This window comes from Condylura cristata, unplaced genomic scaffold, assembly GCF_000260355.1.
Source record: "Condylura cristata isolate star-nosed mole 26May11 unplaced genomic scaffold, ConCri1.0 scaffold00014, whole genome shotgun sequence".
Classification (NCBI taxonomy): domain Eukaryota; kingdom Metazoa; phylum Chordata; class Mammalia; order Eulipotyphla; family Talpidae; genus Condylura; species Condylura cristata.
Window position 1 is genome coordinate 12,336,307 of NW_004567115.1, and position 12,163 is coordinate 12,348,469.

The 12,163-nt window shown below is 47.4% G+C and overlaps 1 protein-coding gene across 3 annotated transcripts in view; it reads right to left on the reverse strand.

Annotated features, from left to right (window-relative positions):
- The window catches only part of EPHB1 (EPH receptor B1), a 416,952-nt gene that overhangs the window by 260,239 nt on the left and 144,550 nt on the right, over positions 1 to 12,163 (reverse strand). The window lies entirely within an intron of this gene.

Sequence of the window (12,163 nt, forward strand, 5' to 3'; positions counted from 1 at the left end):
CCGGTTCTACATGCATAAATAAATAAATCTTTAAAAAGAAAATAAAAAAAAAAAGGAGGGCAGGATAGGCAGGCAGGTACACACAAACACAAAGCGGAAGGGGCACAGCTGACCTGAAAGGTTGAGCCAGACACCCTGTTTAGATGTGATACATTCAACAATGGCCAAGCTCAGTTACTGATGCTTCACTGCTAGTTGGATTAAAAGGTATCATGGAGGATTTCTCGGTGCTTTGGTGGTGGATGTGGTATGATGAGCTACACCTAAAGAGGGAACTTACACGTTTCCCTGTTATAAAGCAACGCCACAGCAATAAAGAAAAAAAAATGCAATTAAAAGAACTTGGAGAAATTTTTTTAAACTGAGAAGAATCAAGAATGGGGCTAAAGAATGTCAAAGAGGTACAGAATGCTCGGAAAAATAAATAAGCACAAAGCAGCACAACATTCTACAAAGACACTTAAAGAAACTATTGTTCTTTTTAATGAATGATCTTATTATCAACATGTTTAATTATATATTAAAATTTTGATGACAAAAATGATGTGTAATATTTAAATTGATTTCAATGGTAAATATTGATTTCCTGTTATTATTTTCTTTCTGAAGGAATCCTGGTGTATTGCAATTTGCATCTAAACAGTTTCCTAGGGAAAAAAATAAAAAACAATGAAGGGAAATAGTCATCCATTCATTAAAATTCTACCAATGAAATGTGTTTCTCTTTTTTCTCTTTTTGAATCCAGTCCAGAGGGAAGACAGACAAGAAAATAGAATAAATGGAGTAAAAAAGAAAAAAGAAAACAGGGATATAAATTTGGCCAAAGAGGCAGAGGGCAAGACAAACAGAATTGGTAAGAAAAGAATAGTCCAAAGTCACAAGGGCCTCCACATTCAGATGAACACAGGCATGTGTGTGCAGACCTCAAAACCAAACAGAAACCCTGAAATCGCCTATTCCCAGAACAGGAGAATTTTTGCCAAGTTCATGAATTGGCAGAGTTCTTGCATATTCCATACAGTTTCCATGAGAAGTTCTATCCATCTTGTGCAAAGAGCAGATTGTCATTTTCCACTTGAAATACACACATCACACTGACCTTATGTCCTCTGTCAAAGTGAGACTTTATCACCAACTTTTAGTGAAAGGGATTCATGATCCATTCTGTTGATTTTTTTCTCTCTCTCTGTGTGTATGTATATGTGTGTGTCTGCGCACAACCTGTCACTAGATTGGACAACAGACAGACAGACAGGGTCTTTGCCATCACTGGTTACTTCCTCCATCTGGCGCTGTCATCATCACCTCTGCAAGTACAGGCCTTATCAGCCAATGCACTCAGCTCCTGCCTGGTTTCTTCGGTGCTTAGGCTACTCCTTGCTGCTGGGCTGTCTACCTACACATCCTAATGCAAACCCTTTCTCCCTCCTGAGCTCAAGCCCTGCTTCCACAAGTTTTGTTTTCAGTGCATTTTGCTTTGTTCTCATGTAATAGATATCACAGAGTTAACTACTAGGGCACAAAGAATCATCTGGAGCAAGCCTGCCTATGAGGACACAGAAGAGTGAGAGACAGCCGGCGGAGGATGGAGGTGCTGGTGCTGGCTTTCCCCAAGAAGCACAGCTCATCCCTAACCAAGGGGAAATACATGTCAAACTCTGATGGCTTTCCTCTGGGTACCTTAGTGAAGACTTAAATCTTAGTCCAAAGGAGATACCGAAGCCCCAGGTCACGTCACATGTCACTCATCTATCCCTCAGGGAATCTCACCCTTCTTGAGCTGGGGAAACAGTAGAGAAGAGCAGTTAGCAAGGGGGCCTCAGAGTCCTATGCTGCGTGACCTTGGCAAAGCTACTTAGCTTCTCTATGCCTCAGCATCTTCAACTGAAAAATGAGGATGATAATCGTAGGTGCCTCATAGAGCTATTATGAGGATTTAAGAGATAACACAGGAAAGGAATTTGGCAGAGCATCTGGTATCTAGTAAGTGTGCTAGAAATGATCCCCTCGCTGTATCAGCTCCTCAATGCAAACTGGAATCTCTTCTAGTAAAGTTTGCTTCATACCCAGGTTATAGCCACCACCACGATCTGACAAGAAAATGTGACACTGCCTTGATGAGTGCTTGATGGGCTGCTGTCCCAGCCCAGGTAACCCAGGCAAGTGGGCAAGTCAGCAACCAACAGCAGCAGTCCTTTGCAGATATCTTTATTGCTTTTTACTGAATCTACATGCCGGGTTCTTAAGTTACTACTTTTCGTTTACTCACATTTTAACATGAATATATTTATTTTAAAGAAATAGAAGGGGAGAGGACAGTGGAGAAAGGTGTGGAGAGAGGAGGGAAGTAGAGAGAAGGGGAGAGGGAAATGGTGGCAAGTAAGAGAGGTGGGAAGTACAAGCCCCACCCCCACCCCCCAAAAAAAATAACCATTGCAGTGTTGAAAATAAAAATCAAAAGAGATGTCTGTTGAAGCAATCAGCATCCTGGGCCTAAACACACATTCACTGGCTGAGCAGGACCTGGGCTTCAGAGCAGCGCAAGGAGGGGTACATGCTTTGTCTTGGCACACAGAATCCTGGCCAGGGTTGTCGGGAAGGAGCGGCAAGTCTGGTGTGGGTGGATTAGTACAAAAGAAATGACTAGGAGGCTGGAAGAAGTGAGGTTTAAGGGATGGTGACTCTGGATGGGTGAGTGGAGGACGGTCATCAAGAGATCAAGATGCCCCAGAAGCAAGTTGGGAGAGTTAAAGGGAATGGAGAGACTGGGTCAAAGAGTGGGAGACCAAAGGTATATGGGCAGCAGAGTTTGCAAAAGAGTGAGCAGAGAGCCCAGGACAGGCCCTGGGATGGGAGTAAAAGGATGGGAAAAGCCAGGTGGGCTTTCTCCAAACCAAACGAAGTAGGTTCCTGAGATTGGGCTAGGGGGATGGCTGGACCCTGCAGCATCAGTGTCTGCTCTGGCCCTCTCCCATCTCTGGACCTTTCACCTACCCCCATCCTGGGAGACACTGAAATTGGTGCTCAAATGTCCTGATGCTAGAGAATGGCAAAGAACACAGAAAGGGTGGGATGAAGGGCAGTTGAGGGGGGGCACAGGCATGGCAGGATAGAATAGAGGAAAGGGAGGCATAGAGAGTGGCATGGTGTGGGCAGACTACAAACTGTCTACAACACACAAACTCACTCTATTTAATAATGTGCTCATAGGAAAGTTGTTTTTTAGGTCCCCAGGAGGGAAATTTATGGAATTTTGCCATCTTTAAGCTCCACTGCAGAAAAATGCAAACTGAAGCCACAATGGGGTGACAATTTTCACCTATCAGACTGGCAAAGATAAAAATGATTGATATTTAATAAGATATCAAAGGCATGGGGAATAAGAACTTTCATGCTTTGTTCAGAGAAGCAAAAGTTGAAGAAAATGCCTCTTTTGGAGAATTATTTGAAAACATCTATCAAAATTAAACATTTATATACTCTGATTCAGCATTTTTACTTCTAAGAATTTGTTGCATTCTTAGCTTTTAGAAAAGTGCTTCGCACATAGAATGTCCTCAATAAATATTCATTGAATAAATTAATTAATGAGTTTGCAATACAAATACAGTCACACATAAGTGCAAAGATGAAAGCATAAGGATATTTGTTGGAACATAATTTAGAAATAACAAAAGACAAGAAGCAAGCTAAAAGTATGAAAATGAGAGATAATTAAATAAAGGTAGACCCATCCAAAGGAATAACATACAATCATTGGAAAGAACATAATACAACCAAACTGCTGTTAACCCCCATTGCTAAGTGAGAACAGGGAGGGGTCTTGTGTGCAAAAAACCCTCTCACCAAATGCAAAATACAAGGGTAGTGAACCCCTATGCAAAGGGGAAAGAAATCGCTACTCCCTGAGTGTCAGGCATAGGCTCTGTAAGAGAATATTAAACAGAGTAACTGTGAGGGGCCCTGACAAGGGTAGGATATATATATATAATGTGTTTTACCTATCCCCAACACTGTTTTATAATAATAAATAAAGATCACCTTATGGAGTGGATGGACTTGAGTAATAGGTCCCTGAGTCAATTCCACATTGAGAAGAAGGGCTCAGGGATTATCCAGGCTGCCTCCAAAAGGCTGATGTCTGACCACTGGAGGTGTCTAACTGCAGATGGGGAATCACTGTGGGAGAGTAAACTAGGTGTCAGCTGCTGGCTGGACTCACTGTCTGTCTAGGTCTTATCTAATGGGAGAGACCATGTTCCATGGAGTTCTCCAGGGGAACAGGACTACTCACGGTCCCCTGTCTGCTGAACGTTCTGAGCACTTTCTAAGAGCAAAGAAAGCATCATATTCTAGAAGTAAAATTAATCATTCTGAGTAGGCGAGTATAAGGAATCTGGCATTAGTAAATTGCCCAATAAGTTCTAAAAGAAGCAATGAGCCCATAGACCACTACATGAACTCAAGAGTAGACTCCAATGTGACTGAGGAATAAGTGTGAAGGGGAGGACATGATTGCCCATACCAGCAAGGAAATGCCCAGAGCAGGTTCCCAAAGGTCACACCCCAAGACCAAGTACCTGGAAACATGGGTCCCAAGAGTGGGAGGGATAAGTCAGAAACCAAAGGGTCCACTTTGTGGTCCAGCCATTCTCATAACTGAGTTTACAGCACACAGTGAAAATCCTTGCTAAGACTGAGTTTGCTTCTCCCTGGCCTGTGATCTCAAGAAGAGTTCTGAGTACCTCTTTCCCCTTACCCACCTCGCTAGCCTGCTGATTTTTTCCAGAATGTGCACGCAGGAAGGGGGATGCTCTCTGTCCGTGGGGTAGTTTCTAGGGCCCAGAGCACATTCCCACATCCTCTTGCATACTCTACTCCTCTCCAGGATTTGCATGCCCTGCTCCCATTGACTGGCTTTTAAAAATAAGTGAGAGAGTGGCCCATCCTGGTGGAGCAGTGGGTTAAAGCACAGCACTAAGAAGCTAAAGCCACTTCAACATGAATTTGATCCCCAGCCCCGGAGGTGACCCACACGGCGTGGCAGACCTCTTCTGACCCGTCTGTTGCTCCCCTCAGTCGGCCTGTTCTGCCCCCACTCTGTCTCTGGTGAAGCCTCTCACTGCCCCTACACTTCTGGCCTGTACCCTAGTTCTGTATGCATAAATAAATAAATCAAATAAATCCTTAAAAAAATAAAATAAAATTAGTGGGAGTTAGACTGCCATGCAGGTAAATGGAACTCAAGCTCTTAAGCTCAGCCAGAAAGTATAGGGAGGACATCTACAGGCAGAGAACTTTCTCTCAATGACCCTATCAAAAGCCTGTTGACAAAATAAGGTTTGTTGCAGGTGGTTTGCCCCTGTGTGGGATATATTATCTCTCCATAGGCAAAAGCCTTGAACTGCCTCATCTGTCTTCCTTACCCCAATCAGAAGAACTGAGGTTCAGAGCATTAGGGCACCAACAACAGCTTTTCAGTGGCCACAACCAATGAAACAGAACTCAGACTGTCAGAGCTCCCCAGAACTGAAGGACCTAGTCCAGGCAGTCTCTGATCCACTATCACGTTCCTGCTCCAGGCTTCAAACGCAAAAATGGCATTTCCCCTTCAGGCCAAGAAGCTTGTGGAGATGTCTATACTCAAGTTCTTCAGAAAGGGACTGTCTGGCTCCAGAGAGAGAGATGTGGACAGAAGGAAAAGGGGATCAGTCTGACCACAGCTGGGATTCAGCCCCCAGATGCCCAGGCTTCCCTTGAGCTAGACTTGAGTGCTACTACAAGCCTCCAGTCACAGCCTGCCCTTTCTGTCTGTCCCTTTCTGTAGACACAAGGTCCTAACACTCATACTTCCCACGACCATGGACTCGCCCTGAGACCCCCCTCTGGATGACTTATGAGTACCACAACATGTCTGAGCTCTCTCAGACATGAGAGAGACACGGTGCTGCCTCAAGAGAGGTTCAATAGAAGGTGATGCCAAGAGATATGGAGCGCCCTGGCTATATAACCCGGAGATGTATAATCAGAGAACGTGGCTCCAGAGAGCACCCAAGCCCCAAGAACAAGGGACAAGACAGGATCCACAAGAGGACAGCTGGAAGTGGCTGCATTCCTGAAAACCTATGTGCTTCTAAAAACTGTTGATTTCAACAAAACGCAGTCTCAGAAGCAAAGGTGCTCCTCTAACCTGGGCTTTAATCCTGGCTCTGACAGTAACTGGGGTTCCCTAGGCAGGTTCCCAGAAATGCCTCTGGATGCTCTTTGTCTATGGCTAAATGAGTTGTCAGAATGAATGGTCTCCTGGCATATTCCACATTCCCATCCCAGCTCAGGCAGCTTCAGTGTCTACAGGCAACTCATCAAGGCTGAGGGTGGTACAGGATGAGTTGCACTTGAAGCCTACCCGCACCACCTCAGTAATAGCCAGACAGTGCCTTCATCGTCATCTCTGATACCCTCTGTGACATGCTGAACTTCCACTCAGGCCTCAATGATGGGTCATTGTCCCATCATTCTCAGAGACTCTAGCACTGACTGGGAGTGTTTGGTCAGCACCAGGATCGGGACACTTCTAACCTGTCTTTCAAAGGCAGAACAGGGAGTGCAGGGTATCAGGTGGTTGGGGCCCAGTGCTCCCCTCCCCTCCAGCTCACCACCAGGGTCGCAGAGCGGGCACTGGTGCCCGGTTAGGAGAATCCCTGTGGCAGAAGGGCAGCTTCCAGCTCTGCTTGCTGTTGCTCATGCCAGTGCCACAGCCCATTACATTCAGCCAATTATACCACAGTCCTCTCTGAGGGGTATGGGGCAGGGCCACCGTGGGGACCAGAGGCCCAAGATGTTTCTAAATGAAGTGGCTTATTGGGAAATGCCATTATGAAGCTCATTTTACAGGACTGTGGTTAATGACCTTGGACTCCCCCAGCCCTGAGCAAATCTGGTTTCCCTGGAGCTTGAGAAGAGGCTGCCTCGGCTGTGGCCTTCCTCTCACTCATCAGCCAGTGACTGGTGGACCAGAGAAGACATCAAGGTTTCCTGAGTGCCTTTGAATGAGGCTGCCAGCGTGGAAGCCACACATGTGCACATGCACACATACTACTATGGCACCCCTCTTCTCTTTCAGCACCCAGAAGGCCAGGAGAGCCCCAGAGCTGGGAACAGAGACCCTAAGGGAAATGAAAATAGACCCCAGAAACCTATTTTTCCAAGAGGAGCTCAATTAGGCACATTTTTCTCCACCTTCGAATCCTGCAGATTTTCCGTCTCAAATCCCCCAGGCTTGTAAATTGGCTCATCTCAGCTGCTCAAGTTGACAAAGGCGACGAAACTGTTGAAAGGTTCAAAATGTCCCTTGGGTCTCCAGGCACGAAGGCATTTACATGTAACCAAGGAAATATGTCCCCATTTGGAGACAGTGGAGGAATGGAGGAGAAGCTGGGAAGGAAGCGGCCTCTGGGGAGACGGCCGGGAAGTGTCTGGGCACCATGGTGGAGACCTGACAAGGGCAAGCCCAGGAGGTTTGTGGCCCTAACTTGTGGTTTCCACACATAAGTAGAGAGCAGGAAAGGCACTAAATGGGAATATGGATGGGATGGAGCAAGAACTGCTCTCTCTCTAGGAGCAATGAAGACCTGCCCACCTCCAGAGTGCAAATGGTCTGTGTGTCCTGGGACCCGCCTGGAAATGTGGTATAAATCCTCAATTCCAGGACAGCAAGCCCCAGCCCTAGCCCTGGTTGGCAGGCCCTAAGTGGGGCATGGGAATCCAACATGGGCGGATTTGAGGGTATCCTTGAGGACAAGTTGTTCTGAGAGCCCCGAGTGAGCAGCTAGTGAGAATGCTGCAACCCCCCAACAGTCCTTGCTCAACTTACTGCCTCCTCTCTGCTCAGAGCCTTTCTTAGGCTTTCTAGCAGCTCGGGTATGTTCCAGGGCCTCACCAGGGCCTTGTGTGGCCTCCCAAGCCCCCACTTCTATTCACAGAGCAGTGACACACCTGCTGCCTTGTAGACCTTGTGCCCAGGACCCCTGCCTCGAGCCTGCTTCTGATGCCCTTTCCCAGACTTCTCCCATCCCCTGCAGATGCTCATTCCATCTTTTCTACAAATTCACAAACTGCAGGGCAGCTTCTCTGGTCCCTAGCTACAGAGGTAACCCCAGTCCACAGTTTGCACCCAAGGTTCTTGTCCTGGGCCTGGAACACACAATCTAAGAAAGGGAGCCCCTAAGGAGGTCATCTTATAAAATCTTTCCCGGGGGGATCTCATGACCATTTTGGGATCAAGAATGGCTATTTCAGAATACCATTCTCTTGTAGGCTTAAAGAGTCATTCATCTCTCCCACCTTGAACTTCCACCTCTCTCAGGCTCCCTGCCTAGGCCACCTGCCTCACGGGCTGCTTGAGCCACACCTTTAAACATGATTTTAATAACCCATTGAACTGTTGGGGGACAGTGGGTCACACTGGTGTTCTGACATCCTGCCCACTGTTCAGTGGTCTGGGAGCCTGGGAAGTACAGCAAGGCGGTGAGTTCTGAGTCCTGGTGACCTGTGTCTCTGGGCGGGGGTACCATACTTTTCTGGGCTTTTATTTCTCTACAACCAGAGGAGGGGAGGGTGCCTCAGGGCTCACGGCCAATGACACTTGGCTATCTATGGCATGGCATGGCTTAGAAAGAATTCTCCTATTCATTACCACACTTGATTTTCATACACCCTGAGAAGTACACAAAGAAAACAAGACTGTCAGTGGAAAAGGACTACCCAAAAACTATTCAGAAAACCAGACTTTCTTTCCAAAAGTCCACAAGCCCAAAGATACCTTCAGTGGTCTCCCCTGGATCCCATTTCTCTTAACTCCAGTTACACAGATGTCTCTGGGTTAGGTCTCACCCAGACATACCCTTTCACTTTTCACCTACCTCTATGCCCTTAGAGTAATAGCAGCAATAGAAAAGCTTGGCACCATGGGTTGGCATGTGCCCCCAACAGTGGAGAACCAAGAGCAACTAGGACACCCACAAGTTAGGAGCAAGGGAGGAGAACAGGAAGGGTTAGTTAGGCACACCGTGACCATTTTCTGAGTTCTGACTGGTTAGAGTGTCAGGCTTCCTTCTGGAAGCTCCAGGGCCTAAGGCCCGGGAGGTTGACTCGGCCCTCAAGGAGCACATGCAAGAGCAGAACAGATTCAAGCTCCATGGATATATTGTTTCAGCAAAGATCTGAAAGCCAGAAGCTGTCCCCTCCTTGTGCACCCACAAGGGACACTGCAGCCCCCTAGCTTCTAGCAGACAAATAAGGGGCCTGTGGGTGTCAGGTCCCCACTAGAAACTGTGTGTCCCAACCCAGACATTCTCCACCTAGTCCAACCTCAGCTGATACAATAGTTTAGGCTTCACAGCCCAGGAAGTGCAGGCTGGGAGGAAAATTTGGCCTCCCTGGCCCAGGGACAGTATACTGCAACCATCCACATATATTATCAACTTAGTCATCAACCTAACAGGGAAGGCATAGGGGTGGGTAAAGACAGAGCATGATTTCTCATTAAGCCATTATAGTATAGCATTAAATTTGAAGATGGAGCAGATGGATCATTTTCCTAGCAATTAACAATTTCACAGAGGCAAGTGCATGATGAGGTCAGAGTCACTGTTGGGGTCAGCAGGTTGCTGGGTCCTGCCTGATCGGGATAACCATGAATGCAGGAAGACGGGTCGAGAGCAGGCTATGGGCTGTAAAGAGTCCTGGAGAGTGTGTGAGCTGCTAATGTTACAGGGCACCCCAGTGTAAACTGGGCTGCCTGTCTGTGGGTCCTCACCCTTGTGCCTAAAATTCAGTTGTTTTGCAGGCACACACTAAAGGGTCAATAATGGGTTTATTTACAAAAGGGGAAAGGAAAAGGAACAACCCAGGGAAAGAGAGAGATAGAAGGTAACTAGAATATCTTCCCAGCTCGGCTGTCTTGAAGCTCTGGTAACAAACTGACAGCCCCCAGGCACGGGGTCCTGAGAGTCACTGCCAGAACTAGAGAGCCATTACCTCTCCAGAGCAACCATTGAAAAACCGCTCTCTATTTATCCCCCAAAGTCCCAGAATACCTGCTTAGCTCCGCCCTTGGGTCCTCACAGGTCTCTCCTTGGTACTGCTGGGAGTTGTAGTTTCCAATCACTGGAATAGGGGGGTGGAGTCCAGAAAGCTGGAGTAGGGGTGGAGTCCACCAAACTCTGCAGAGTTCCTTTAGGACATCCCTCCCCTTAACACTAACAGTACATCTTAGCACACAAGTCTCCCCAGGGTTCCTACTGCTTGCCCCTCCTCTTGCCGCTCCCACTTCCCCCGACCCCCAGACACACAAGTGGAGCAACTCTAGGCCAATACCACTCTTTGCTGGCTGAGCTGCCTAACTGGTCTCCAAGTGCTTCTGCACAACCAAGCAGCTGGTCACTTTGACTTGGCCAGAAAAGTGATTAGTAATGCAAAGCAAAAGTCAGGAGAATAAGATTTGTGAAAATCTGTCCTATCAGAAAAATAATATACTTTCTACTACCCTATAGATTCCACACATGGAAAGACAAAAGATTCAAATATCCAGGATAGAAAATGTATAGGTCAATACCATCGTGTGAATTCACAGAGCCATCCAGGCTTTGCCAAACAGTCTCCAGGATATCCATTCTTAGGGCTGTGCTAGGAGTAGCTTATCTTGCTGACGGAGACTCAGTTTCCCACCCACAATTCTAGGCCACCCACCATTATCCATAAGCCTGGTCTCATGAGAATGGGTTGTCCTAGGCAGGCCACCCAGCAGTGCTGTTAAGGGGCACAGGGCCTGGCAGCATGACACAAGCACCCAAATACAGTGGGGTAACTTCCTTTAGAGACAAGTTACCGGGACCCACAAATCTATCCACATGCACTGTCCATAACCACCAAAGATTGTAGAGTCTCCTTCCATGCCCAAGACATCCGCCTCCCCTCGGACAGCCTTCTGTGAACCCTGGGAGGGAAATCTGGTTCAGTCATCAAGGCCCAATTATCAGCAAAACCAAAAGCAACGAATTAGCTTAAGCTCTTGAAATAGGTGAAGAGGGGCTCCTTGCCCTTCTAAGACTGCAGGACCCATGAGGCCACCTGCCTGCCACCCACCACTCTCAAAATATTGCTGCCTTTGCCTCTGAAATGATAAAGTGATGGTGTCCTATCTGGGCTCCCCACTTCCTGCACCCTCCAGTGAGGTGTCAAGAAGCAGTATATAATGTTCAGCCAGGTTCACAGTACCTGTAGTTGAGGAATGTCCACCGGAGCTAAGAAGAGTTTGGTGTGGATGAGAGAATGGTTAGAAACCACTTGGGTTTATATGTCTGTCCCCACAGCCCTCCACCTAGGCCAGTCACAGAAGGTGACCGACAAGCAGCAAGGACACAGAACTCAAAAAAAGAAAAGTTCCAATTAGTCTAAAGCAACAAGCGCCTGTTCCCAGAGTCCCAATTAAATCAGAACCAATCAATGCTTTCCCTGGTTCCTGCCGTTCTACTCAGGAAATAATGAGAAAAATAAGCGGGCCCCAGCCAGCAAGTGCAAGTACAGCCCTTTGAAGCCTGGAGAAATCACCCGCTTTGCTGCAAGTATGCCTGGCAGAGGCCACACCTGTGCCTTTAAGAACTCAGCCTGGAGCACTGGTCCCCACTCAGATCCTGACTTGTGCCAAAGAGGGTGCCTCCTGTTCCCACCCCCAACCAATGGGACAAAGAGGAGCACAGTGGGACCTGGCCTGGCTGGTTTTAAAACTGTCTGTGTTGATTCATCACTTGATCTGGCACTTTCTCCCTTCTGTTTCCACACCATCCATCACGGGTACCATAACCAAGAAATCCAATAAAGACACAAAGGCATGCTCTCTGTTCTCAGCAGGGCTCAGAAAGGCTGTGCAAGTTCCCCAGCCCAGGCAATTAGCTGAGTCCAAAGGATCGCAGAGCTATGAGCATTAGCAATCATGTGTCTGGTGCTTAGCGTGCAGGTGTTAGGGAGCATGTTAAGAAGGGGTGGTCAGGCACTCGGCAGGGTGGGGATGACAACAGTGAAGACAGCTGGCATGCAACTCACAACACAGGAGCTAATACAGCCCTGAAACTCCAAGCTATCGCCAAAGGACTGGCAGCGGCC